The sequence below is a fragment of the Macaca nemestrina genome, chromosome 4 (genome assembly GCF_043159975.1).
Source record: "Macaca nemestrina isolate mMacNem1 chromosome 4, mMacNem.hap1, whole genome shotgun sequence".
NCBI lineage: Eukaryota > Metazoa > Chordata > Mammalia > Primates > Cercopithecidae > Macaca > Macaca nemestrina.
The window spans coordinates 374,686-402,280 of record NC_092128.1 but is presented as its reverse complement, the minus strand read 5'-3'; the positions used below and the strand labels follow the sequence as shown (position 1 = coordinate 402,280).

The window sequence follows — 27,595 nt, the reverse complement described above, 5'->3', positions numbered from 1 at the left end:
TGTGTGTGCGTTTGCGCACATGTGGGTGCATGTATTATTTGCATGCATGTATGCACGTGTATGTGTACATCTGCATGTATGTGTATTGTGTGCGTATGCATGTGTGTGCATGCATGTGTATTATACACGTGCATATATGCATGTGTGTATGTGTACGTGTGCATGTATACTATGTGCATGCGTGTATGCATGTTTGCGTGTGTGTATTATGTGTGTGTATGCCCGTGTGTGTGTGCATACACATGTGACTCTGTTTTTTCTGAAGCCTGTTGTCCTCTTAGGGGCAGAGTTGGACTCTTAATGGGGTCAAAATTGCTGACCACTAAATTCCTGTTAGTTTTTATGAACAAGATACTGTCTTACATATTCTGGCCCTTTTAGCAGATTTTCCTTCCAGACGGTGTGGGTGGGAGGTGACCTCCTAGGACAGGACTCAACTACCTTTCTCATGTGTGAACTCTCACAGCATTTCCTTTGTGTGGATTTGCACATGCAGACATTTATGTGTTTGTGTGTGCATGTCTTACTCAAGACTGGCTGTTGGAAATGTCCAGAGTTTTAAGTTCATTATGATGCATCTGACAAGTTTTCCTTCTTGCAGGGTGGAGGGGCATGTCATACAGCCCCAGGACTTTGACAAGCCACCCCAACCCCCACCATTTTTCTTTCTTTCTGATGTTTATGGACAGATAAACTTCTCTTCTTGTTACCCTTTCTGCAAACATAACATCCATTCATTTCTATTGGAATTCTACAGGGAAAGTGGCACTTGAGGAATTTGTGAATACCTGTTTTGCTCCAACTCTCCATTGCTCTAAAAATGATGGCATTAAAGGGCATTTAGACAGAACGCTGGTTAAGAGTGTAGGGTCTGGAGCTAGACAAGGGGGTTCAAGTCTCAGCTACCCTAGTCTGGCCGTGTAACCTGGGCGAGGTGTTAATGTCTCTGTGCCCCATGCCTGGGGCTCCGTCAGCAACTGGGACAACACGCCTCCTTCACAGAGTGGCTATGTAGGGTAAATGAAACAATCCACACAAAATGTTTGGCACAATTCCTGGCTTGGGGTAGGAAGGAAATAAACGCATGCCTTCATCTGTGTCAGTTCTGAAGAACAGTTAAGTACATGGTTAAATTATGGATGAATTGGTGGTTTAACTTGAAAAAAATCAAAGACCAAATCCATTAGCATGTTTTGGCTGATGAAATCCATTTATTAGTAAAAAAGAATCCAGGGTTTTGGTGTTTCCATAGCAACAGAACAACAAACAGTGACCCAGAAATAGGATAAAAGTCTAAAATAAAATTGTCCTTTTAAGGCATCTTTGGTTATCTTCTCCAGGCATGGGCAGAGCCAACGCCTCCTCCCAGCGGCCTGCCCCGGCCACTTGGCCTCTCTTCTGTCCACCCGGTACCTGCCCTCCATGGCACTGTCGCCTTCTGCATGCTGAAGACTCACTTGCTGGTGGATTTCGGTTTGTTTATGGTTCACCTTCCGCTGCTTTTCCTGCCTGGAACAGGGTCTGGCCCATGGGGGATGCTTGGTAAATAAACCAATGAACAGAGGTCAGTGGCCTTGGCCATGGCATTGACAGGCGCCAGCTGGTGTGCACAGACCTTGTAGACACAGCATCATCAGATGTCAGAACAAGGGGCTATTCAAGAAAAATCAGAAATGAAGGAAAGTTCTGTGTTTCCAGGGTGACCCCAGAGGGAAAGATTTGTAATTAATCACCTCTTGGCCTTGTGGAAATGTCTTAGTTATTTAGTGTAAGAATTAATAGTTTGTAAGGAATCCAGATGTTCTCCTAAATTAAAATAACATACCCTACTTTTGGGCGTAAAAGTATTTTTCCTCAGAGGAAAAGTTGAATTTTAGATAGTTTCTGTGTAGGATTTCTAAAGGAACTACTTTGTAAAAATTGAGATTTACCACTTTTTGGTACGTTTATGTAGTCTCTGGAATGTAGTACAAGGGCTCAAGAGAAGCCTGCATCCCACACTGGTGGCTGTCAACACAACTAAAAATGACTGTGTGCTTGGCATGTACACAGGCTGACGGCTTCAGCTGAGGAAGTGAGTGAGGGCAACAGTGTGATACGAGTGCCTCCAATCGTGGCTCATCTTACTTGAGAGCAGCAGCTGTGCCTGAGGGGACTGGTGTGGATAACCGGTCTTGGGGCTTGTGAACATATACACGTCCTAAGTTGTGAATAAAAATGGTCACAGCACCTGAGTTGTGGTGCTGTTCGTTCCTCTGGGATCTTTCATACGGGACTCACAAGAGTGCTATGTGAGAACAACCAGGAATGCTGCAGAAACACTCATGGGATTTCTTTCTCTCCTCCCCCCATCTTATTTTCTGCTTTTATTTCCTCAAGACACTTTGTGAGCATTTGTTATTGAAAATAGTGTTCTCCAAGATGGAGATGGTCAGCTGTGGACACTGGCGGGGGTGACGCACCCCATGTATTTTCCATATAATGTAAAAGTCTGAGCTTCCGACAGTCTCGTAAGATCTCCTGTGGACTGATGATTCTTTTTCAAAACTGAAGTATCAATACATTTGTTTGCAGTTTTAAGATAAAAAGGTCATTGCCAAAAGGTGTTTTTCACTAATATTATCTGGAATGAACATTGTGACCTGGCAGGGTAGGACAGCCACGTTGCATCCCTGGCTGCCTTGGGCTCACCTGTGCTGTAGGGGTGTGAAGGAGGTGGAGCTCCCATGAGCACCAGGGCTCACTCCGCACCTTTCCTTCCTGTGGATGCCTTTCCCTTCTTCTGGGGATGTACTCTACTGGTTTGTATAATGGTTTGCATGTGTAAGTGACGTTATAATATTTAATATGGGGACAGGGTAGGGTGGAAACTATATACCTACAATTATCTTTATGTTGCCTTCATTTTTGGGAGATATGTTCTTTAGACGTTGAATTCTAGATTGGCATTTTTCCTTTCAACTCTGTAGAGGTGCCTTCGGTGGTCTTCAGTGTCCATTGTTTCTGATAAGAGGTTTTGTAGAAAGTAAAAAGTTTCCTCTTCAAAGTTTCTCTTGTTGTTAAAGAATAAATCATAAATGTTAGAAGTAATAGTTTCTTTTAAAGACTAACTTCCTTCAAGCCTCCTTGCTTTGTGCTAATAACTCTTTGTTAAGCCCTATCCTATGTAGCTGTTGGACCTGCTCACAGGCATGTTCCAGCTGACAGCCTATGCCCTTTCCTTATTTGGAAATTTAATTGCTTTTTTAAAACTTTCCTAAGCAACTTCCTCTTTTCTTTGTGCTTCCTTGTGTTTACCTATTTAAGAAAGTTTTAGGTTGTTAGCAAATCAGGCAGCAGTTTAGACTGTGCGGTCCAGCTCCAGCCAATGGATGCAGGATACAGCAGTAAGGACCACCCAAATGCATAAGGGATACATATGTCTGCCTTTCTTTTGTTCAGTGTACTCTCGTGGCAGAACTGCTGGTGAGAGTACCCTTTCTGCAGAAAGTAAAAATTGCCTTGCTCAGAGAATTAAATTTATGTTCAAGTGCTATTTCTTTGTGGCACTGGGGAGCAAGCATTTCTAACAGGTTTCCTGTTTGTCATTATTATTGTTTCCCTCTATGAAATGCATCTTTTTTTCTGGTTAATTGTAAGCTTTTGCTTTTTAAAAAATTTTTATTTTCAGTGGTTTGACCATGATGAAGATGTTTTATTTTTTGTTGATTTGTCCTTGCTTGGGATTTTCTGAGCTTCTTAAATATGTTGTAAACCAAAGAGCATCTGAGACAGTCTCAATCCAATTAGAAGCTTATTTTGCCAAGGTTATAGGTCATGACCCATCACACAGCCTCAGGAGGTCCTGAGAACATGTGCCCAAGCTGTTCAGGGTATAGCTCGGTTTTATACATTTTAGGGAGACATGAGACATCAATCAATACATGTGAGGCATATGTTGGCTTGGACTGGAAAGACAGGACAACTCCAAGGGAAGGGACTTCCAGATCACAGATGGATTCAAAGGTTTTCTGATTGACAGTTAGTCAAAAGAATTATTATCTTAGTCAAAAGAATTATTATCTAAGGACCTGGATTCAATAGAAAGGCGTGTCTGGGTCAAGATAAAGGGTGTGAGGACTCAGGTTCTTATTATGTAGATGTAGTCTTGTAGGTGGCCACCCAAGAGACAATAGATGGCAAATGGCTCCTATTCAGACCTTAAAAGGTGCTAGACTCTCAGTCATTCATTTCAGGATTGGAAAAAGATCTTGAAAAGGAAAGGGATTCTGTACAGAATGTAAAATTTCCCCACCAGAGACAGCTTTGCAGGGCCATTTCAAAATATGTCAAAGGGGCTAGGCATGGTGGCTCATGCCTGTAATCCCAGCACTTTGGGAGGCAGAGGCCGGTGGATCACCTCAGGTCAGGAGTTGGAGACCAGCCTGACCAACATGGTGAAACCCCGTCTCTCCAAAAATCCAAAAATTAACTCGATGTGGTGGCATGCTACTTGGGAAGCTGAGGCTTGAGAATCATTTGGACCCAGGAGGTAGAGGATGCAGTGAGCTGAGATTGTGCCAGTGCACTCCAGCCTGGGAGACAGAGCGAGACTCTGTCTCAAAAACAAACAAAAACAAAAACAACACAACAAAAGCAAAATATGTCAAAGAAATACATTTTGGGGGTAAAATACTTTGATTTCCTTCAGGACCTGCCATCTGTCATGTGATGCTATACTTGAGTCGGTTGGGAATTTGGTATCTAATTGCTACAAAGCATCTGTTCTGTCAGTTTTAGGATCTCTGTTTTAATATGAATGCTGGTCAGTTGTGCCTGAACTTCAAAGGTTCAGAAAGTGAGGAAGAAGAGAGGGGCGCCAGCTGAGAACACTGTTCTGGCTGCAGTACCGGCTACTGCTGAGGTTATACTTGAATGACTGAGGGATAAAGGCAGATGAAAATTAGCCACACTGACGGAGGAGAAACAAACCCACTGGGGCCGGGCAAACTGTCCAAGGCAAACTGTCCAGAAGTAACAGCTCCTCGCTTGATCCCAGGAGTTCAGGACCAGCCTGGGCAACATGGTGAGACCTCCCTCTACAAAAAAATCTAAAATGAGCCATGTGTGGTGGTGCACGTCTGTGGTCCCAGCTACTCGGGGCTGAGGTGGGAGGATTGCCTGAGCCCAGGAGGTTGAGGCGGCAGTGAGCTGTAATTGCACCACTGCACTCCAGCCAGGGTGCAGTGCTCCAGACAGAGCAAAACCCGGTCTCAAAAAAATAAATACATAAAGAAGTAACAGTCCCCCCTGGACTTTAAGGATGTGACTTCTTTCCCATTCATCCCTTCTGACTGGCTTGGTAACTGGATCTAAGAAGGAAGTGATATATATGTATTTTCTTTTTTTTCAGACCTTCTTACTCTATCGCCCAGACTGGTGTGCAATGGTGCGATCTCAGCTCATTGCTACCTCTGCCTCTCAGGTTCAAGCAATTCTTGTGCCTCAGCCTCCCAAGTAGCTGGGGTTACAGGTGTGCACCACCACTCCAGGCTAATTTTTGTATTTGTAGTAGAGTCAGAGTTTTGCTATGTTGGCCAGGCAGGTCTCAAACTCCTGGCTTCAAGTGATCTGCCCGCCTTGGCCTCCCAAAGTGTTGGGATTACAGGGGTGAGCCACTGCGCCCAGCCGATATTGCTGTTTTCAAGTTTGGCAGGCCAGAGGCTTGGGCTAAGGCACTCAGACAAGCCCCTTCCTTGCCCACCTGGTCACCAGCATTCATAGTGATCATTCATCTGCGGTGAGAGGTAGGCAGCAGAGGAATCTGTAATGGAAATACTTAATGCATAACTTTCTGGAGGTTTTTACAAAAGCAGACACTGTGGCCAGTGCATTCAACAAATTTTTTATTTCAGATACTGTATTTTTCATTTCTAGAATATCCTTTTTAAAGAAACATTTCTAAATATCTTCTAAAATTTCTTAGCATTATATCTATCTTTTCCTGTAGAATCTTCAACATATTTATCATTGTTATTTCAAAGCTCTTTTCTACTAATTAGAACATCTTGGTCATTGGTGGGTCTCCTTCTATTGACTGATTTTTCCCTTATGTATAAGTCACATTTTTCTATTTGTTCAGGAATTTACAAATTATATACTGTATATAGCGCTTAGGATATCATAGAGACTAGATTTAACTTCTTTTAACTTCATGTCTTGTTTTTTAGGTTTTAATATGTTTCTGGCATCAAAAATATTGTATCAGAATGTCAAGTTCCTACTAAAGACAGCTTTTTCTTGATTTTAAGCATCACCAGCCTAACTTAAACAGAAATGAATTTATACCGAGGACCTGGGCAGCCTGCAACATCCATGGGAGAGCTGCAGAGCAAGAGTGGTGCAAACAGGCGGGAGCCAAGGGGACTGGGAGGCAGGAAAACTTGACCAGTGCATTGCAACTCACTTCACATTTACAGACATCTCTTACTACCTCTGGACACTGACCACTACCAATGCCCCTGAATTCTGGACACAAGTGGTATAAGTGGAAACTTGCCACCCCTCTTCCACCTTTGAGCAATTTCCTAACTGTCCCCACAGAAGCATTCAATTGACAGCCCAAGTCATATGACAACCCCGAGTGCCAGAGGACAGGGAGCTGGATGGTCTGATTTCCAGCTAACTAGCACTGCAACACAGGGAGGGCTTTCACGCACAATCCCCTTACCTAGGGAGGTGATCTGCCATATCCCGAGTCTGCATGTTTTTGGTGGGTGTGTCAAGGATTCAAGGCTCTGATGATCTTTACTTGGGCCATTTTTCTGGGGGCAGCATTTGTAGGGAACAACCCTGACAAAAGGGATAATATCTCCCTCTGGACAAAGAACAGGCCCACTTACTGCTCCCTGTAAGGGAGCAGATTCCCCAAGCCCACTGCCCCTCAGCTACAATGCTGACCTGTGTGTGTACAGCATCCCTGGGGGCCCTCCATGCCATGCTTTGGGCTGGGGCCTAGGGAACTGGTCAACACAGTGCTAATGCTGCCCATTGCGCTGTGGGTCATAATGAAGTCCTTTGTCTCTGATCCAGGAGTCTTGTGTCTTCTGCCAGTCTCTGTGGAACAGTGACAAGTGGACTGTGAGCTTGTGAGCAGGCAAAATGGAAGGCCCTGACATCTCTTTGTCCAATTGTCTCAGGTGTCAACAGCATCGCTAAATACATATCCATCTCATCTACTTCTCAGTACTGAAGATTCAGTCGTTCTCCAGGAGATTAATTTCTAAACTATAATGCATGAAATGTTAAGAGATGTCTTTTTTTAGAAATTTTTTTTAAAGTTTGTGTGTGGAAAGATGACAGCGACAATCTCCCATCTGTCAGCTTGCCCCTTTGCAGTGCGACTTTGCCACTCTTCCCATCGAGTTTATTTCTTCACCCCTTGAGTCTGATGTGTCCCTGCAATTTGCTCTTAGCTAATGTGATGTTAGCAAATTTAACCCAAGCAAAGGAGTATACAAGCAAGTATAAAAACCCAAGCAAAGGAGTATACAAATACTGTATTTGGAAATACAGTATTTCCAAAACTGGATTTTATTGAGTTTAAGAAGCCATTGATTGAAAGACGTGTACTAAGAAAGAATAATAATCACTGCTAATAAAACTATGGCATGCCATGGAATTATAAAACACATCACGACTTTAAAAGCATTAATATGTTCAAATGAGCATCTTAGAATCCATTGAAATTTGTTAATTTACCTTGCGTGTATTATCCATTGCTGCAAAACACATGATACTAAGAGGAAGGGGCATAAAACAGCCACTTTATTTGCTCCTAAGTCTGTGGGTCAGCAATTCGGGTTGGGTTCAGCCATGTGGTTCATATGCTTTCTAGCTGGGACATTCTCACAACTGCAGATGTACCCAGCTGGGGATGGCTGGTCAGGGATGGTCTGGTGAGTGAGACTTGCAAGTGCTGGCAGGGGAGCCACAGCTCTCCAGGCCTCTGCAGCAGAGGAGATCATAACTGCTCACATCATGGTCTCAGGGCCCCACACAGAACAAAAGGAAGACAGCCTCAGTGTGCTGGCATTTTTCCAGCAGTGGTGAGTGCAGTGGTGAGACCATGGCTCACTGCAGCCTCGAACTCCTGGGCTCAGGTGATCCTCCCAGCTCAGCCTCCCAGACCACAAGCACTGCCACCATGCCTGGCTAATACTTTAATGAAAAGGTGGGTTTTTGTAGAGATCGGATCTGTTACGTTGTCCAGGCTGGTCTCAAACTCTTGGCCTTGGGCCTCCCACATTGGCCTCCCAAAGCCCTGGGATACAGGGGTGAGCCACTGTGCCCAACTACCTACTATTATTTCTAAAGCACTCAAGATCTTTATGGTAATATAAAATATATTAAAATCTCAGAATATTAGTATTGGAAGGCGCCTGGTAGTCAGCTGGTTAATCTCTTCCACTAAAGCCCTAGTGGCCCTGGCCCCCGCCATGATGCGAGCCCCCCATTTCATGACATAACATGCCCTCTTTAGCGGATGTTTTCTTCCTAAGTGCAACTTACATTTAAAAAAGTTTACCGTTTTTCCATTTCTAAAGTAATCCATGGTCATTAGGGGTAGAAGCAGGAGGAAGAGACCTCCGGGCCGACTCCCCGAGGGCACGGCACGTCCCTGGCTCAGGTGTCCCCGCGGGGCTGCACGGGGGGTAACCGCGCACCCATCACCTTCGCCATGGACGTCTGACGGGGCTTCCCGGTTACCGCCAGCTCACGCCACCCCTGCTCCTGCCCCGCTCCTCAGAGGCCTCCGAAGGAGCCTAGAAACCGTGAGCTCAGCGCCCGGGCAGAGTTCCCTTCCTCAGGCCGCGGCCCTCGCGCTGCACAGCAGGGGGCGGGCTGTTCCTTTCCTCTGGCCGGCCCTGGCGCTGCACAGCAGGGGGCGCACTGTTCCCTTCCTCAGGCCGCGGCCCTTGCGCTGCACAGCAGGGGGCGGGCTGTTCCCTTCCTCTGGCCGGCCCTGGCGCTGCACAGCAGGGGGCGCGCTGTTCCCCTCCTCAGGCCGCGGCCCTCGCGCTGCACAGCAGGGGGCGGGCTGTTTCTTTCAGGCTCGAGGAGGCACCTGGCTTCCCGCGCCGACGTCTGACGTCTGGGAGGGACCCGGTTAGCGTTTCTCCATCTCAGGCCTCGCTCCTCTCCCCGTTTGCTGTGCAGACACCGTGGCTGGGGGGCCACGTGGTTGCCGGAGATCAGGCGCCTGGCGGGACCCTCGCTCATGTCCAGCTCAGTCTCGGGCAGGCGCAGTCCCTCGCCCAGGCTCCCCGCCCGCCTCTCCGCGCCCCCCATCCGCGCCCAGGCTCCCCGCCCGCCTCTCCGCGCCCCCCACCCCCGCCCAGGCCCCCCGCCCGCCTCTCCGCGCCCCCCACCCCCGCCCAGGCCCCCCCCGCCCGCCTCTCCGCGCCCCCCACCCCCGCCCAGGCCCCCCCGCCCGCCTCTCCGCGCCCCCCACCCCCGCCCAGGCCCCCCGCCCGCCTCTCCGCGCCCCCCACCCGCGCTCCTGGCGCTGCCCGTGGCGGCCTGACCTGGCTTCTGGAGCTCCGGGAGCGCCTGTCCTCCCAGGGGCGATGCCGGCGCCTGCCCTCCGCGTTCCCGGCGTTGAGGGCATGTCCAGGAGCGCAGGGCCCGTGGGTGCGGTCTGGGGACCCGGCCCTGCCCTTGCGCACCCTCCAGACCCGCTACTTCTTGGATAGAGAGCGGCCACCTCCCCGCCCTCCTTCCAGCCATGAGCTCGGCGCAGCGGTAGGCTCTGCTGACTCTTCTGGAGGATTCTGGAAGGTTCCAGAGGGCGTGAGGCCGAGGCCTTGCCAGGGAACGTTCCCTGGGGAGAACATTCCAGAGCGAGGTAACATCCATAAATGGAAGCTGAAACGGCCTGAGACGTCCCGGCAGTAACGAAGACCGCAAGGCGGCCCCAACTGGAGCAGGGTGAGGTAGGAGAAATGGGAGGTGGTGGAGAGACGGGTAGACAAACGCGCTGCTTTTTGGGGACGGACGCTCCTTGGGGCCGCCGTGGAGGCCCCCAACGTGGAGATGGGGGAGGCCAAGCGGGTGGGGAGGAGCCCGCGGGGCAGTCAAGGGGGTCCAGGCAGGGAAGGCGGCCGTGGCCTCCGGGCTCTGCAGCACCCAGGTTTCTTTTTTTCTTTTCTTTTCTTTTTTTTAATGGAATCTTGCTCTGTCGCCCAGGCTGGAGTGCAATGGCGCAATCTTGGCTCACTGCAACCTCCATCTCCCGGGTTCAAGTGATTCTCCTGCCTCAGTCTCCTGAGTAGCGGGGATTACAGGCGCTGCCATCACGCCTGGCTAATTTTTGTATTTTTAGTAGAGACAGGGTTTCACCATGTTGGCCAGGCTAGTCTCCAGCTCCTGACCTGAGCGGATCCACCTCCAATCAGCCTCCCAAAGTGCTGGGATTCCAGGTGTGAGTCCCCATGCCCGGCCGGCATCCCCATTCTGACGTTGCTTGGCCCCAGACCCTGTAGGTGGCCCCTTTGGAGACGGGACTCCACAGATCGTCGGGGTGGAGGAGGCGACTCCAGATGCTCCACTTGGCCGTGGGCACAGGTGGCGGGGGCGTCCCGTCCTCCTGGCCACGTTCAGCTTCTCTCGAGTTTACTGCGCCTGCACTGCGTCCCTCCCAGCTCGGCGACTCCCAGTAGCGCACGGCACGGCCCACGCGCGAACAGCTGCGGGGAACGGCGGGGAAGAGCGGGGACACGGTGGAGGCGGCCGTGGGTCCTGTCTCCCTGACAGCTCAGGGTGCAAGGAAGCAGAACGCACTCCCCGCGCTGTTGGAGGGGGCTGGGGCAGGGGCGGCCCCCGGGCCGCGAACCTGCGGCCGCTGCTGTTCCCCAACGCTTCGATTTGGGGCCTGCTCAGCTGTAGACATGCCGGGACCCCGTCAGTGGCCGTCAGTGGCTGTGCCGCGCCCCTGGGAGCTCAGAGCCAGGTGGCCACTGGACATTTCCCATCGGCGCCTCCGGCTTCCTTATCAGCCGCCTCCATCCACGGTGACCTCAGGGTCAGGACTGCAGGCAGAGGGGCGGCCCCTGCGACCCGGTCTCCAACCCCTGCCTGTCCTTCTAGGGCGAGCGTTTAATGTCTCCGTGCTTCGTCTCAGAAACTAAGGGTGAGAGGATCCCTGATTCATCGGATCGTGGCGAGGATTAAAGGAGTTAATGTAGAATGATTCCTGGCCCTTCCTGGCGAGTACCGAGGAAGGGGGCTCCAGGCAGCTTTTCACCGGGCTCCAGGCTCAGTAGGGGCCACTTACAAACGTTTACCTTACTTGCTTCTAGTAACTGTGCTGCACAGAAATCTGTCATCCCCCAAGTCACCATAGGCTGGGGTAGGCGCAGTTGCCACTCCATTCACCAGTGAGGAAACTGAGTCTAGGACCTCCCATCTAGCTCTGCCCGGCAGCCTGGTCCTCACACAGCCGCCTCACAACCTGGGCCCCAGTGCCCAGCCACACACGTGGTGAAAAGTAGTCCACTGAGAAGTGGGCTGTGTTGCTTCAGGCAGTGAGCCAGCGTCAGCAAAGCGAGGGCAGGGGCGGGGCTGCGCTTACAGAGACAGGGGACACCTTTTCTCCAGTGCGGGCTCCCTCCCTGCTCTGGGCTTTTCCAGCCCCTCCCAACCTCTGGCCCACCTGGGATCTTTCCGCTGCATGGCAGCCAGGCTCTCCCGGAGCTCACGGGGTCATCTGCCCAGGGAGCATCCCGGTTCTGAACGCTTCCGTCTCTATGTGAACCCACTTACTTTGGGCCACCTCTGACCACGCTGATCTGAGAACTTGAATCATCACGAAGGGACAAGTAACTTAATGAATTGATGTTTTAAACTTCAGGTTTGATTTTGTTCCTCCCTTGCCTGGACTAGCTTCCTGCTGTCTTTGGAAAAAACCCATTCCTTACTCACACAGACCGTTTTCCCACTCCTTGGGCATCCATACAGGGCCTTCCCACATGTCCTGTTCCCTCTGCTTGACGGCCCCTCAGCAGGCACACACATGCACACGTGGACACACAGACACCCCCAGACACACATGGACACACAGGCACCCACATGCATGGACCAAGCTCCGGGAGTTTGGAGCTTGATGGATTTTTGTTGTTGACCCAGTACCTAGAAGAGCCTGGCACACGGGACATTCTCGATAACTATCTCCTGGCATGCAGTCAGTGCAGTTAAACCCACTACATTGAAGACTACAGGCCAGTAGGTAGTTACGTGCTCTGTTTTCACAGTGCGTCCTGGAAGCAGCGAAAACATGGTTCGGTTTCAGGGACCGTCGTCTACAGAAGGAAACCATGGCCTTTATGCAACAGTTGGGACGAGCTGAAGCCCTGGCCCCTGCTCTGTTGAGAGCGGATGGTACTGACTCTTCACGGGCACTTGGTGCCAGCTACCCCCTTTTCAGAGGCATCTGATCTTTGTATTATAAATGTCTTTTCACGTGTGCATCCTTTAAACTCTAGATTAGTTGTAAATGTAAAACTTGGCTGTGTGCAAGTCTAAAGAGCCCTAGAGAATCCTAGAGGATGGAGATTTAGATTTAGTGAGAGTCATTGTTTCACGAGGTTTCCGTGATATGATGCATGTTCTCTGGGGCAGGTGAGAGAGAAGCAGCTGGAGACTCCTGGGCTTGGCCGGTCCTCCAGCGCCCACAGACAGCACAGCCTCTTGTTGCTTATTTTGGTGATTAGGAGTCTCTTGCATGCTTTATTCTTTGAGAGGAAACAAGTTTATTTGGGGAATAAAACTATTTTTTTTCTGGCGTCTGGTGTCTTCTGCTATACACATTAGTACCACAGCAATGAATCATTCGTGGTTTAAATCATGCTTACTTAACCCAAGTGCCCCAGGCCTCCCCAGCCTTGAAATATGGCTCAACTTCCTTCTAGCCAGGCCTGGCCGACCACCAGAGCGCAACGGCTGCTGGCTCCCTTGCCTCTGTGAGAAGCCGGCTCTCTGCACCGGCCTTGGGCTGTCAGTGCCCTGATGGCTCCAGAACGCTCTCCCCAAGTGTCATGAGAACTCAGAGGCCTGAGGCCCAGCACAGGTGAGCTGGGGCTGGGGAGGGATGGAGCCGCCTTCCCACTCCCTGCAGGCCATGGGGCCTCCCAGAGCAGTGCCTCTTGTGCCTACAGCCTCTGTCTCTCTGGAATAGTTCCAGCGACTTCTGTCCATGTGAGGCCACCCCACCTCCACTCTCCTACGAAATTGTCAACAGGGTCTATGCTGCTCACCAGTCATTTTACACAAACAGTCACTGTGTAGAAATTGGGAAAGAGCCGTGCCCCGTGGCAGGGTAGGGATGGGAGGGAAGCTGGCGTCCGTGCGAGACATGGCAGTGCACTCATTTTGTTCCTCTCATCTCCTCATTTTATTCCCTGATTGGCAACTTAGGGTGACTGACCCCAGCGCCTCTAATGGTCCAAGCTGAATCCACATGGAGGACAGAGGAGGGTCGCCCACCACCCTGAGATGCACCTGTGGGTTACCAAGTGCACTTGCGCCCCTCACTTTGGCCTTCATGACAGTTCAGGTGACTGTCTGGAAGCGTGTTGGTCATGTGTTTGGAGGGATTAATTGGAAATGGCATTTTCTCTAAATTTTTCTCTCTCAAACCTTTTGTTAATGTGTGTGATTACATTGGGAGGATTCCATGGGGGAGGGATGTCTGGTCTCCAGGATGGGAAAATGCCTGCTTCTCTAAAAGAAAAGTCCATGCTTGGCTTATCAGGCTGCAGAGCTAATTAAGCAGAGGCCTCTCCCTCCCCTAGAGAGGGGATAATGGCCTGGCCCTGCCTTGGGCCCTCTCCTGTGGCTGACATAGGACCCTCCTCCTTGAGGGACGACTGCCTTTTCTCCATATTTGCCTTTTCTCCATATTTCACAATAAAGCCCCGGCGGGAAGGGATTGTGTTTTACCCTGTGGTGCTATCTGAGCTACAGATGGAGTTTCCCTAAGGACTAAAGAGTGACTGGACTTAACATATGAACCAGAAGGTGAAGTTGGGAGTGCAGGGCATGGAGAGATGGTGGCAGGCGCTGGGCCCTAGCTGGAGGGAGACAAGCTCCTGGGAGACTCAGCATCAGGGAACTCTTGGGCCCCGCAGGAGGATCCATCCATAGTCTGACCCAAGAGAGGTGGAAAGAACCCCATGCTGTGGTGTGCGGAGTCACAGCCACTCTGGAGTGAGGAGGGAGTTGGGGAACTCTGGCTGGAAGCACCTGCTGATTTCCACGGTGTAAACACTCCCACCACCAGCGTTCTGCTGCCGACTGCTTAGTTGGGAAGAGATGTGCGCAATTGACTTTCAATGATCAGAATCTGGAAATTAACATTGATTCAATGTCTTTATTTATCTACATGCCTTGAGTTTAGTTTGCCATCTCTTTTGCCCCTTTCTACCTGGAACAGTTTCTCAGTCATGTATGTATTCTTTCAGAAGAACTTAGAATTTATTTATTTATTTATTTATTTATTTATTTATTTATTTATTTTTTGAGACAGAGTCTTGCTCTGTTGGCCAGGCTAGAGTGCAGTGGCGCGATCTTGGCTCACTGCAAGCTCTGCCGCCCGGGTTCCTGCCATTCTCCTGCCTCAGCCTCCTGTGAATTTATTTTTAAGTTCCCCGGGGGATGGGATAAGGACCTCTTTGGCCTTTTGTTTGGAATCATGTTAACTTAGTAGACTTCTTAGCTCTGTTGGACATTTTTAAAAGAGAAGAGACTGCCCAGCTGTGAATATTTCATTTCTTATGATGCTCATCCATAGTCAGAAGAACCAAGGCAGAAATTGAGGATGCCTGTTGTAAAGTTGGGCTAAGAATACACCCCAGAGCCATGGTAGACGTACACTCTGAAAGAAAAGCAGATCTAGAACCACCCCAGAGCCATGGTAGACATACACTCTGAAAGAAAAGCAGATCTGGAACTAATAAGCAATTATAGCAAGGTTGTAGGGTACAAGGCTAATATGTAAAAGTCAGTCGCTTTCCTATATAGTAGAAATGAGCAAGTGGAATTTGAAAATAAAAATATACCATTTTCTGAAAATGAAATACTGAGGTATAAATCTAACAGAGTATGTACAAGAGCTATATGAGGAAAACTACAAAACTCTGATGAAATAAGACAAAGAAGGACTAAATAAAAGGAGAGAGATTCCATATTCATCGTCAAGAAGACTCACTATCATCAGAGGTCCGTTTCTCACAAATTCATCTGTAGATTTAATGCAACACCAACAACGATTCCAACAAGTTGTTCCCGAACACCAGGGGTTTTGTCCAGGTCATGTTGCCCACTGCACAAAAAGCCCCCAATCTCTGAGACAAAGAGAGCTGCCAGGGAAGAAGGCTTTGTTATATCACAGGTGGTGTCAGCTGGAGAGACGGGAGCCAAAACTCAAACCATCCCCACTTCCCGGCTAAAGTCAGGGGTTTACATAGCTGGGAAGGAAGACAGGAGGCGTAAGGAGGGGTGGTGCATGGGTGTAGCACAGGATATTTTTGGGACGGTGGAACGGCTCTATGATACCGTAATAGAGGATGCGTGTCATTACACATGTAACCAAACCTACATTCACGGCAGTGGCTACTGCCATCATGCTGGCTGTAGCAGGGAAGTGTGGCTGGGGCCACATACTCCATGGAGCCAGTGGGAGCCCCGCACCTTCTGCTCTCCATGCTCCCCATGCTGCTGCAGCTGCCCAAACCACAGCTGCAGACCCAGGCCTCCTGCTCTATGGAGCTGCATGGATATGGGCCTCCCTGTGCACTTGAGGGAGCTGGGAACATGCAAGATCTGCCTTCCCAGGTACAGCTGTAGCTGTGGCACCCATGGCTGCAAACCTGGGCCTCCTGCTCCAAAATGCAGGCAGGAGTCAGACATGAGTGGGACCCCTGTGCCTTCTGAGTTGGTGGGAGCTCCCAGGTACAGCTGTGGCCGCCCTCCCAGGCACAGGACCCGTGTGTCTCTGCAGCCTACACCCTCAGGGGCCCCATGAAGGACCCCCCATGTCCCTGCAGGCTTGGGGGTGTCTTCTACTGCCTGGCCTCTCTCCACTCCCAGCACCTGCTCCAATCTCAGAGCTGGGGTTGGTGCCAATCCCAGGGGCCATGAATGGCAGCAGGAGGCAGATTGATTCCTGGGTGGAAGGGGGCAGGTCCCCAGGAAGGCCCCACCTTCGGGCCAGGGAGGGACTGAAGGCTAGGGGCTGGGCTGCCAGTCCTACAGACAGGAGTGGGGACTCTTGGTGCCTCTTCTGGGCCCACCCATGACCACTTATGGACCAATCGGCATGCACTTCCTCCCCTCAGAGGTCCATAAAAGCCCTGAGCTCAGCCAGAGCAGGGCAGAGAAGGGTCAGAAGATGGAGAGGGCTCAGAGCAGAGAGATGACTGGATGGGATGACCAGCTGCAGAGAGGAGTACCCTCTCCACTGACAGCAGCAGAAGGCAAGACAACTTGCCCACAGAGAGGAGCTACCCTCTCTGCTGAGAGTGTCAGAGAACTGCAGAGATGTCTGAATGACCTGCCTGCAGAAAGCCGCCACCCTCTCCAGGGCCTCCTCTCTGCTGAGAGCTGAACACTCGAAGGACTAACTGCCTACAGAGAGGAGCCACCCACTCCTCTGAGCTGTTCTGACACGAAATACAACTTTTCTTCTTCACCCTTCACTTGACTGCATACCTCATTCTTCCTGGATGCAGGACAAGAACTCGGGCAAAGGCACTATGGCCACAGAGGTTTCCAGCCAGGAAAACCAGCATCCCGGAGATCCCATGAGAACATCACCTACAATACTGAGACAGAGGCCTGATGGAAACCGTGGCTCTGGGTGACAATGACATATTACTTCCCATGAGAATGTCACGTACAGCACTGAGACGGAGCCCTAATGAAAACTGTGGCTCTGGGTGACAATGACGTGTGACTGTGGGTTCATCAACTGTAGCAAATTCACCCTCTGCTGGGGGTTGTTGGAAATGCAGAGGCTCTGAGGGGTCATGTATGTGGGAGCTCTCTGTGTACCTTTGTTATAATTTGATGAGAACTTAAAGCTGCTCTAAAAAAATAAGATCTTTAAGAAAAGCGTAGAAAAAAAAAAAAAGGAAGAGAAGAAAAAATGACAGGCAGAAGGTCACGCCTAGCCCCTCCGGGCACGTCCTCAGGCCTCTGCTCCCAGCTGAGGGTAGCAGGTGGCACCCACCACAGCTTTCAAAGTTGGAAGGCAGGCAGGATGGAGGTGAAGTCCGGACAGAAAGGGGAGAATTAAGGGAGGGCGAGCCCTGACTTTGTTTCATTTTTCTGAGACAACATTCAGTGCTGCTTCCTGGGTCCCCAAGCCTGGCTCTGCTGCACCATGAACCACACGTCCACACCCTCACTGTCTCCCACTGATGACACCAGCTCACCCAAGACTGTCACCGAAGGCTCTTTAACATAAAATGAGTCATTTTAACTTTTTAAGTACATAGGTCTGTGGCATTAAGTGCATTCATTATGATGTGTGGCCATCACCATCGTCCACCCTAGAACTCCTTCATTTTCCCAAACTGAAATTCTGTCCCCTTAAGCGAGTGCTCACCACCCCCCATCCACTTCTACCTTTTGTCTCTCTGAGTCTGACCACTGTCGGTCCCTGAGCACAATCATACCATCGTAGGCCTTTTGTGTCTGGCTTATTTCACCGAGCATAATGTCCTCAGGGTTTATCCGCATTGTGGCATGTGTCAGAATTCCCTTCCTTTTTTAAAGGCTGAATAATGCTTTACTGTATGGATAGACCACAGTTTGTTTATGCGTTCATCTGTAACGGACACTTGGGTTGTGACCATGTTTAGTGGGTGTGAATAAGGCTGCCCTAAACACGGATGCACAGGCACTTGCCCAAGTCCCTGCTCTCAGTTCTTTTTGAGAAATACTCAGAAGTGAAATTGCTGGGTCATATGGTAGTTCTATTTTTAAGGTTTTAAGGAGCCGCCAAATTGTCTTCCCCAGCGGCTGCGCTGTTTTACATCCCCTCTAGCAATGTAAAGGCTCCCGGTGTTCCCACATCCTCCAGTTTCTCCACATCCATAGCACTTGCTGTCTTCTATTTTTGATACTTTTTACTCTGATGGCTGGGATGTGGCACTTCATTGTGGTTTTGATTTGAATTTCCCTAATGACCTGTGATGTTGAGCATCTTTTCATGGATTTATTGGCCATTTGTATGTCGTCTTTGAAGAAATTGTCTATTCAAGTCCTTTGACCATTTTTGAATCAAGCTGTTTGTTTTTTTGTTGTTGAGTTGTGGGGGTTCTTTATACATTACTGAAGGCTTATTTTTATGGTCCAATAATTCTTTACAGCACTGGGTGCGTGCTAGCCAGATGCCGCGATTATTTGTGGCCTGGGGCTGCGGGTACACATGTTTCCATTTGGCAGCTCAGCCAACGTTTCTAGGTCCGTTAACTTGAATTCATCTTTTAAAGTGACAAAAGATTTATTTTCCTCCTTACGGCAGTCAAATCTCTGCCTTTCATGTTTCCAGGGCCAAGTACTATCCGGGGGTAAAATGCTAAAGCTCAGTGAGAAATCTCTGGATACACGGAGGTTACATTTCAAAGGCCAGACCCCTGGTGAGGGCAGAATAATAGTGTCATAAATGGCGATGTTGTATTGTGCAGTCGATAAATTGAGTAAATATTTGCTAAAAGCCAGGAAACCCCCACAGCAATAAGGACAAATGATGTTCATCAAAATGGCAGCTGTTTACTCAAGAATTAGGCAGCACTCGCGGCGGGATGGACACTTGGACGTGCTCTCGGGACAGGGGCTGGCCAGGAAACTGGAGCTACAGATAGAGCTGGGAAGCTCGCCCTGAGCTGAAACCCACGGGAAAATCAGGCTCCGAGGCACCGGTTGCCCTACAGACGGGGTGTCCACCTTCCGAGGAATGAGTGGAATATGTCCCCGGGGGCCGCAGCTTCTCCTTCTGTGCAGCAAGGGGCAGCGCCGACGTTTCCCTGAGATTCTCAGCGAGAGACCCAGGGCGCTGCCACCAGCGTCCTCCTGCCTCCCTGGAGCTCTTACCTCCCACTCTCTCCATCTGGGAGCTTACATCTGGGAACTAATCACTCAGTTTATCTGATTTTTACTTTTAAATCCCTTTCAAACCGTTGGTGCCCTTACAGCTTATTGTAGCCACCCTCAGAGCCAGGCAGCAGAGGAAGAGGAGGCTTGGACTGTGGTGCAGAAACCCCATCCAGCCTTACTTGCCTTGGGAAGGCTTTGAAAAGATCATTTATACACTGGAGGATTCTATGATGACTTTTCTTGGCCACCATGAATGGTTCAAGGTTCACGCTGTCTCTGTGGCTCGGCCTTGCCTTCTTTCATCAAAAGAAAAACAGAAGCCAAGGCTGAGGCCTTGCGGACCAGTCCCTCCCGAGTCTCTTCCTGAGTGGAAATGGTGATTCAGTCCAGAACTTCGCCTGCTCAGTCCCTGCTGTAAACTTCGTGGCTCTCTTTAAGTGCTGCTCGATGCCAAGCCCTGGAGAGAGCCTGTATCATTCAGTGCAATCGCCCTGGGATGACACCAGGGAGGATTATGTAAATTCTCATAAAACCCACAGGCAAGTTTTGCTGAGGCCAGGCCTCCAGAGTCCTCCTGATTTTAAGGGAAAGCACAAACTTGAGTGTGAAGTCTCCAAAGCAGAAAAACAGCAGAGCTAAGGAGGAAGCCCGCAGGGAAGGCCAAACCCTCCTGTGTGTGGAGCGGAGGTCAGGCTGGGGCCGGCCGCCAAAGCTCCTGTTCAGCTTGAGCGGGACTGGGTGTGGCCCTGGGCTATACCCCAGTCCGCAGATGACGGCAGCCCCCGCCAGCCCCACTGGGAGCAACATGCTTTGCCTGAAGCCGCTGGTGTCCACCGCCTGACAGATGCAGGCCCCACTGCACCTGACCGTGCCGTGCACGGATCGCCCACTCAGCAAAGACAAATAGGTGACATGCCGGCACCAGGCACCTTGGGCAACGCGTGGGGAGCACTGAGCAGGGCTACCTGCAGACAGCCTGGAAGCTCTCCTTGGGCCGACTGGCAACAGGTTACGTGGCCTCTCTTAATTAACCCAGTTTCCCACAAGGCAGCCAGGGGTTATCCCAGGCAACACCTGTATTCCTGTGTGGTACCTCAGGTGCCAACATCTGCCCGTGTAAGTGGTGTCCAGGCTGAGCCCATGGAGCCCAGCCCTGGACCCCTTTGGGATGATGAGACCCTGGGCCTCACCCTTCTCACCTCTGAGTGAGGCTTCTCCCCTGAGCCTGTTCCTTGTACCCTACCTGGATGTTTTGGTATTTTTCTGTACCCATATCTCCACACACACAGTGGCGCTTCTCACCACCGACTTGTAATCACAGAAAGCGATGAACAGAGGCAGACGCAGCAAGAATGCTGGGAGCTGGCGGAGAAGATGATCCGGGCTGCGGGGGCACTGCAGAGCTGGTGACGTCACCTCAGGATCCAAGACGTGCTTCCTAGGGGCCCCCTGGTGGTCTCCAGGATGAGGGGTGAGCAGTGTGGGAGACTCCCAGGCAAAGAGGTCATGGGAAGGGAGGGGCAGACATTGACAGTGGAGGGTCTGCAGGGATATGGGGGAGGTGGGCCAGGTGGGGAGAGGCTGTGGGCAAGGCCACGGTGTCTGGATGGTCCTGTGGAGGAAGGGAGCCCCCAGACACACTCACGTAGGGCAGCGCTGTGGGCAGATGCGAATTTTCAGAACGTTCGCTGGAGATGGAGGGGGTGGGACCACCCCTGAGTCTCAGGAGATGTCATGGGGAGGAGACTCTGGGACTCTGGGTTCAGGTAAGGACTTTGGGTTTGGCACTGATGCTCCTTTCGGGACATCTGTAGACTGAGTGACGTCTGTCCCCCTGTCCACTCCCCTCCCACCCTCGTGATTATGCATCAGTATTTACGGGCCTGGCTGGTCATACCAGGCCGGCCACAGCACAGCATGGAGCTCTAGGCCTCTGTGCGTCTCTGGTGTTTGGATTCCCGGACCTGAGGGTCCAGGGAAGAAGTCGTCTGGGGGGTTGGGAGGCTCAGGAAAGAGGCTCTTCCTGCTGTGGACTTGATTAGTAGCCCCATGGACAGTCACTGGACTGTTAGCAAGGTAGGAGTCCGGCGGAGCCAGAGTGACACCATTTTAAAATCAGCGCCGTCTTAAACTAACAAGGCACACTCCTTGCCATGCACAAGACATGGTCCTAAGATGTTTATAGCTAAGGAAGCAGCTTGGTGACGCCTGCAAAAACAAACTCCAAGAACAGAAAGTCCAGACGTCCAATACCCATAATTAGGTCTATGCTTTCAAGATAGTAAGAGTCATGCTATGATGACTGACACGCTCAAATGTCAAGGATGATTTTCTTTAAATCAATAGAATGATACACTTTGTCATGCTGTCTGCTCAGCCGCACGTATGCACAGCTTCGCTTAGCTTTGCAGACGAGACTCCTGTGTAAGAAAAATGGAAAACGAAGTTGGTGTGTCCTCTGCTTGCTTTCTGCCCCGTGACAGAGTCGTTTCTAATAAACGTGCCTCTTTCACTGTGCTCTGTGACTGGCCTTGAATTCCCTCTTGTGTGAGATCCAAGAAGCCTCTCTTGGGGTAGAGACCCCCTCTTCCAGGAACAGGACCACCTCTCGCTTCCCCCAGACCCAAAAGGCAACCAAGGGACCGGCTCCAGGGCTCGTATGGGAAAGTCTTCTGTTTGAGTGAGCCTGGGAGTAAACGCTCCTGCTTGAATGGCTCCCTCATGGGTTTCTGCAAGGAATGTCTTTGAAATATTTGGCAGATCTGAGGCTGAATACAGACCATTCACCAAAACGCTTTCCAAAACCATCTACTTCAGATTTTGTGAATACATTTGAAATGGCGTTGCAGAGTCCTGACCACAGAATATTGTTTTAGAAGCGAGTTTTGAGCTTTGGTCTCGTGCTCATTTTTCCAGCAAGGACGTGGAAGCCACATTTGTGATGAACTCCGAGCCACGCCCACCCCTCTGGGGCCAGGCCAGCCTGAAGCCATCTCACTGGCTCTCCAGCTGCCAGAAATGTCAGCTAACTTCTGATTCCAAAGTCCCATGCCAGGATATTGACAGCGGCCCTGCTTACAGTAGTGAAAAATTAGGAGTTATGTGTCCCACACTGAGGAAAGAGGTGAACTCCAGCACGAGTGTATTAGTCTGTTTTCATGCTGCTGATAAAGACATACCTGAGACTGGGTGTTTTGGTGTTTTTCTTGTTATAAAGAAAAAGAGGTTTAATGGACTCACAGTTCCACGTGGCTGGGGAGGCTTCACAATCATGGTGGAAGGTGAAAGGCACATCTTACATGGCAGCAGACAAGAGAAAAAATGAGGGAACCAAGTGAAAGGGGTTTCCCTTTATAAAACCATCAGATCTTTGAGACTTACTATCACGAGAACAATATGGGGAAACCACCCCTGTGATTCTGTTGTCTCCCACTGGGTCCTTCCCACAACACATGGGAATTATGGGAGCTAAAATTCAAGCTGAGATTTTGGTGGAGACACAGCTGAACCATATAATTCCACCCCTGGCTCCTCCCAAATATCATCTCTTCACATTTTAAAGCCAATCATGCCTTCCCAACAGTCCCTAAAGTCTTAATTCAGCATTAACTCAAAAGTCCACAGTCCAAAGTCTCATCTGAGACAAGTCAAGTCCCTTCTGCCTATGAGCCTGGAAAATCAAAAGCAAGTTAGCTACTTTTTAGATACAATGGGGGTACAGGCATTGGGTAAATATATTCATTCCAAATGGGAGAAATTGGCCAAAACAAAGGAGCAACAGGCCCCATGAAAGTCCAAAATCCAGCGGGGCAGTCAAATCTTAAAGCTCCAAAGTGATCTTCTTTGACTCCGTGTCTCACATGCAGGTCACACTGATTCAAGAGGTGGTTCCCATGGTCTTGGGCAGCTCTGCTCCTGTGGCTTTGCAGGGTGCAGTCTCCCTCCTGGGCTTTCACAGGCTGATGTTGGGTGTCTGCAGCTTTTCCAGGTGCACAGAGCAAGTTGGTGACTACCATCCTGGGGTCTGGAGGATGGTGACCTTCTTCTCACAACTCCCCTAGGTAGCACCTCAGTGGGGACTCTGTGTGTGGGGGTGCCTACCCCACATTTCCCTTCCACACTGCCCTAGCAGAGGTTCCCCATGAGGGCCCTGACCCTGCAGCAAACTTTTGCCTGGACATCCAGGCATTTCCATACATCCTTTGAAATCTAGGCGGAGGTTCCAAACCTCAGTTCTTGACTTCTCTGCCCCTGCAGGCTCAACACCAAGTGGAAGCTGCTAAGGCTTGGGGTTTGCACCCTCTGAAGCCATGACCTGAGCTGAACCTTGGCCCCTTTTAGTCATGGCTGGAGTGGCTGGGACACAGGGCACTAAGTCCCTAGACTGCACACAGCAGAGGGACCCTGGGCCCCACCCATGAAACCATTTTTTCCTCCCAGGCCTCTGGATCTGTGATGGGAGGGGCTGCCATGAAGGCCTCTGACATGCCCCGGAGACATTTTCCCCATTGTCTTGGCAATTAACATTCAGCTCCTTGTTACTTATGCAAATTTCTTCAGCCAGCTTGAATTTCTCCTCAGAAAATGGGACTTTCGTTTCTATTGCATTGTCAGGCTGCAAATTTTCTGAACTTTTTTTCTCTGCTTCCCTTATAAAACTGAATGCCTTTAACAGCACCATAGTTACCTCTTGAATGCTTTGCCACTTAGAAATTTCTTCCACCAGATATCCTAAATAATCTCTCAAATTCAAAGTTCCACAAATTTCTAGGGCAGGGGCAAAATGCTGCCAGTCTCTTTGCTAAAACATAACAAGAGTGACCTTTGCTCCAGTTCCCAAAACAAATTCCTCATTTCCATCTGAGACCACCTCAGTCTGGATTTTATTGTCTATGTCATTATCAGCATGTTGGTCAAAGCCATTCAACAAGTCTCTAGGAAGTTCCAAACTGTCCTACATTTTCCTCTCTTCTTCTGAGCTCTCCAGACTGTTCCAACCTCTGCCTGTTACCCAGTTCCAAAGTCGCTACCACATTTTTGGGTATCTTCACAGCAGCACCCCACTGCACTGGTACCAATTTACTGTACGAGTCCGTTTTCATGCTGCTGATAAAGCCATACCCGAGACTGGGTAACTTATAAAGAAAAAGAGGTTTAACGGACTCACAGTTCCACATGACTGAGGAGGCCTCACAATCATGGTGGGAGGTGAAAGCCAGGTCTTATGTGGCAACAGACGAGAGAAAATGAGGGAACCAAGTAAAAGAGGTTTCCCCTTATAAACCCATCAGATCTCATGAGACTTACTCACTACCACAAGAACAGTATGGGGGAAACTGCCCCCATGATTCTGTTATCTCCCACCAGGTCCCTCCCACAATACATGGGAATTATGGGAGCTACAATTCAAGATGAGGTTGGGGTGGGGATACAGCCAAACCGTATCGATGAGTCTCTGTGGGGTGGGCATGCTTGGAGGTCAACGTGGGCCCTTCAGGATGAAGGTCCATTTTGTGTTTTGCTTGTTCACAGATATACCCTAAGTGCCTGATGCAGAGCCTGGCACATAAGAGCTGCTCAGTAAGTTTTTATTTTGGATAACATGGGGAGAAAGACTCTGGGTGGTGAATCTTTCCAGAACCTAAAGTGTGAAGCGTCAAAAAACAAGGGAGTGGACATGGTGTGGGTCCAAGTACCTTTTGTCTCCCTCTTTTCCTTTGTCTCGTCCACCTTGGCTGCATAGCCTCATTCCTGAACCTTGTCTGCTGCTCTCCAACAATAGGTCAAGAGAGGATGGAGGAGGTGCAGGGAGTGAGCTCATAGCTGACACATGGGAATGGGTTTTAGTCTCCAGGGAAAGCTGGGCTGCTCACTCAGTGCTTGTCCCTAAGTGCCTATGCTGCTCCCAGGCCATATGAATGGTCCATGCCCTCTTCAGAGCAGATTGTGATTCCAGCCCTTAGCTTGGGGGCCAGCCAGCTGCAGGGTCAGATCTTCCCAGGAAGAAGGTGCTAACTCCACTGGGTGGCACTGAAACCCACATGACACTTTAGCAACGGTGGACACCTTTGCTCTTCTCACTGGGATAGCCCGGGGCTCATTGGTCAAGGGCGGTCAACAGCAGTTCCCTGTCCACACCTGCTCCAGACTGCCACTGGGGATCTTTACTGACATTTTCCTCTGCAAGGTAACTCTTGAGGGCAATTTTAACTTGATGTAATAGAAAGGATGATATTGGCAAAAAAAAAAAAAAAAAGGTGTGATTTGTCCTGGGCCTCAAAAACTACTGTGGTCAGTACCAAGTAGAGGATGGGTTTGTTCAGGAGCCTGTGAGGGGTGGTGACCCCACTGGGAACTGCTCCCAGAGTCTACAAGCCAGAACACATCTCTTGCAGGCACAAAAATGTGTTGGTTCTCCTGTAAGCCAGTGTCACTCTCAGGACTTTCCTTTCCCATTTTTTTTCATCAAGGCAGGTCACAGATTGCACTTTGTCCTCTGAAATGAAGGCTGTGTTTTAATTACTCAGGGATTATGTCCACATGAATGCCCAGACACCAAAACTTTAATGTGCTCCTCTAATTGAAAATTAATGTTACCAGTTTAATTATGTGTTCATAATGAACATGCAATTAGAAAAGCTCCTGCAGGCTTTGGGGAGCCTCTGCCTGAATTGCATGCTGTGTGCACTCACATTTTCTCCAAGAGATACAAAACAGGTAGTTCAGAGTTCAGGGTCATACTCAACATCTTCTTATCTTCCTGTATGCTGGTCAACTGCTCCAGTGTTTCCAGAAATGGCATCTTGCTATTTATTTAACAAATATTTATTGAATTTAATGGTGTCATTTCAGAAGAAGAAATGTAATTATACTTGAGTAATGGTCTTTGCTAAGTGGATTAACTAGGCTTAAACTAAGTTGGTGACAGTTCAAAATTATTTGACTGCTAGTGATATTCTAATAGGTTATGGGAATTGTAGTTGGGGAAAGAGATTGCCTTTAGTACACAAGGTAGATTAGAAGTGTACATCATCAATTTCCATAGAGGAGAGGAAAAGAGAACCATTCTGTCCTTCCATGCATCCATGCATCTATCCACCCATCCATCCATCCATCCATCCATCCATCCATCCATCCATCCATTTATGCATGCATCCATCAATGCATCCATGTACCTATGTATGATTCATCTATCCATCCATCCATCCATGTGTACATTCATCCATTCATCCATCCATCATTCCATGCATTCATCCATTATCCATGAATCTGTCCATTCATGCATCCATTAATCCATGCATGCATTCATCCATACATGCATTTATGAATCCACTCATGCATCCACTCATGAGTCCATCCATTATCCTTGCATCTGTCCATCTATTCATCCATAAATCCATGTATTCATCCATCCATCTATGCATCCATCCATTATCCAGGCATTCATCCATGCACCCATCCATCCATCCATGCACACATCTATCCATTCATTCATCCATTCACCCATTATCCATGCATCCATCCATTATCAGTGTTTCCATTCATTCATGCACATATCCATCTATTCATCTATCCATCAATACCTTCATCCATCCATGCATTTATGCATCCATACACTATCCATGCATCCATCCATGTATCCATCCATCTATTCATCCATGTACCCATTCATCAATCCAACCATCCATAAATTCATGCACCCATGCATGCATTCATCCATCCATCTATGCACCATCCATCTATCTATGCATCCATTCATCCATCCATTCATGCATTCATCCATGTATGCATCCATTCATCTGTGCATCCATCCATCTATGCATCATCCATCTATTCATGCATGCATGCATCCATCCATCCATCCATCTGTGCATCCATCCACCTACCCATCCATCCATCCATCCATGCATGCATCATCCATCAATTCATGCATCCATCCATCTATGCGTCATCCATCTATTCATGCATCCATCCATCCATCTGTGCATCCATCCATCCATTCATCCATGCATCCATGCACCATCCATCCATCCATGCATCCATCCATCCATGCATCCATCCATCCATCCATCCATCTATGCATCCATCCATCCATGCATCCATCCATCCATCCATGCATCATTCATCAATCCATCTATGCATCTGTTCCTCTATCCATGCACCCATCCATCTATCCATGCATCCATCCATCCATCCATCCATCCAAGTATCCATCCATCCATCCATCCATGCACTCATCCACTCATCTATGCATTCATGTATCCATCCATGCATCCATCCATCCATGCATGCATCCATTCATCCATCCATGCATGCATCCATTCATCCATCCATCTATGCATTCATTCATCTATTCAGGTATCCATCCATCTATCTATGCATTCATCCATCCGTGCATCCATCCATCCATCCATCCATCTGTCCGTCCATCCAAGTATCCATCCATCCATCCATCCAA

The 27,595-nt window shown here is 49.5% G+C and overlaps 1 long non-coding RNA gene across 7 annotated transcripts in view; it reads left to right on the top strand.

The window, feature by feature from the left end:
- The first annotated feature begins 9,030 nt into the window (after positions 1 to 9,030).
- Positions 9,031 to 27,595, top strand: part of LOC139362661 (uncharacterized) — a 38,415-nt gene continuing 19,850 nt past the window's right edge. For 2 of the 7 annotated variants that reach the window (XR_011621791.1, XR_011621790.1), the window contains exons 1-5: positions 9,515 to 9,974; positions 10,515 to 12,417; positions 12,948 to 13,105; positions 20,459 to 20,608; positions 24,670 to 24,717. This is a non-coding gene — a long non-coding RNA (uncharacterized lncRNA). The other 5 variants (XR_011621793.1, XR_011621794.1, XR_011621789.1 and 2 more) reach the window with 5 other exon arrangements.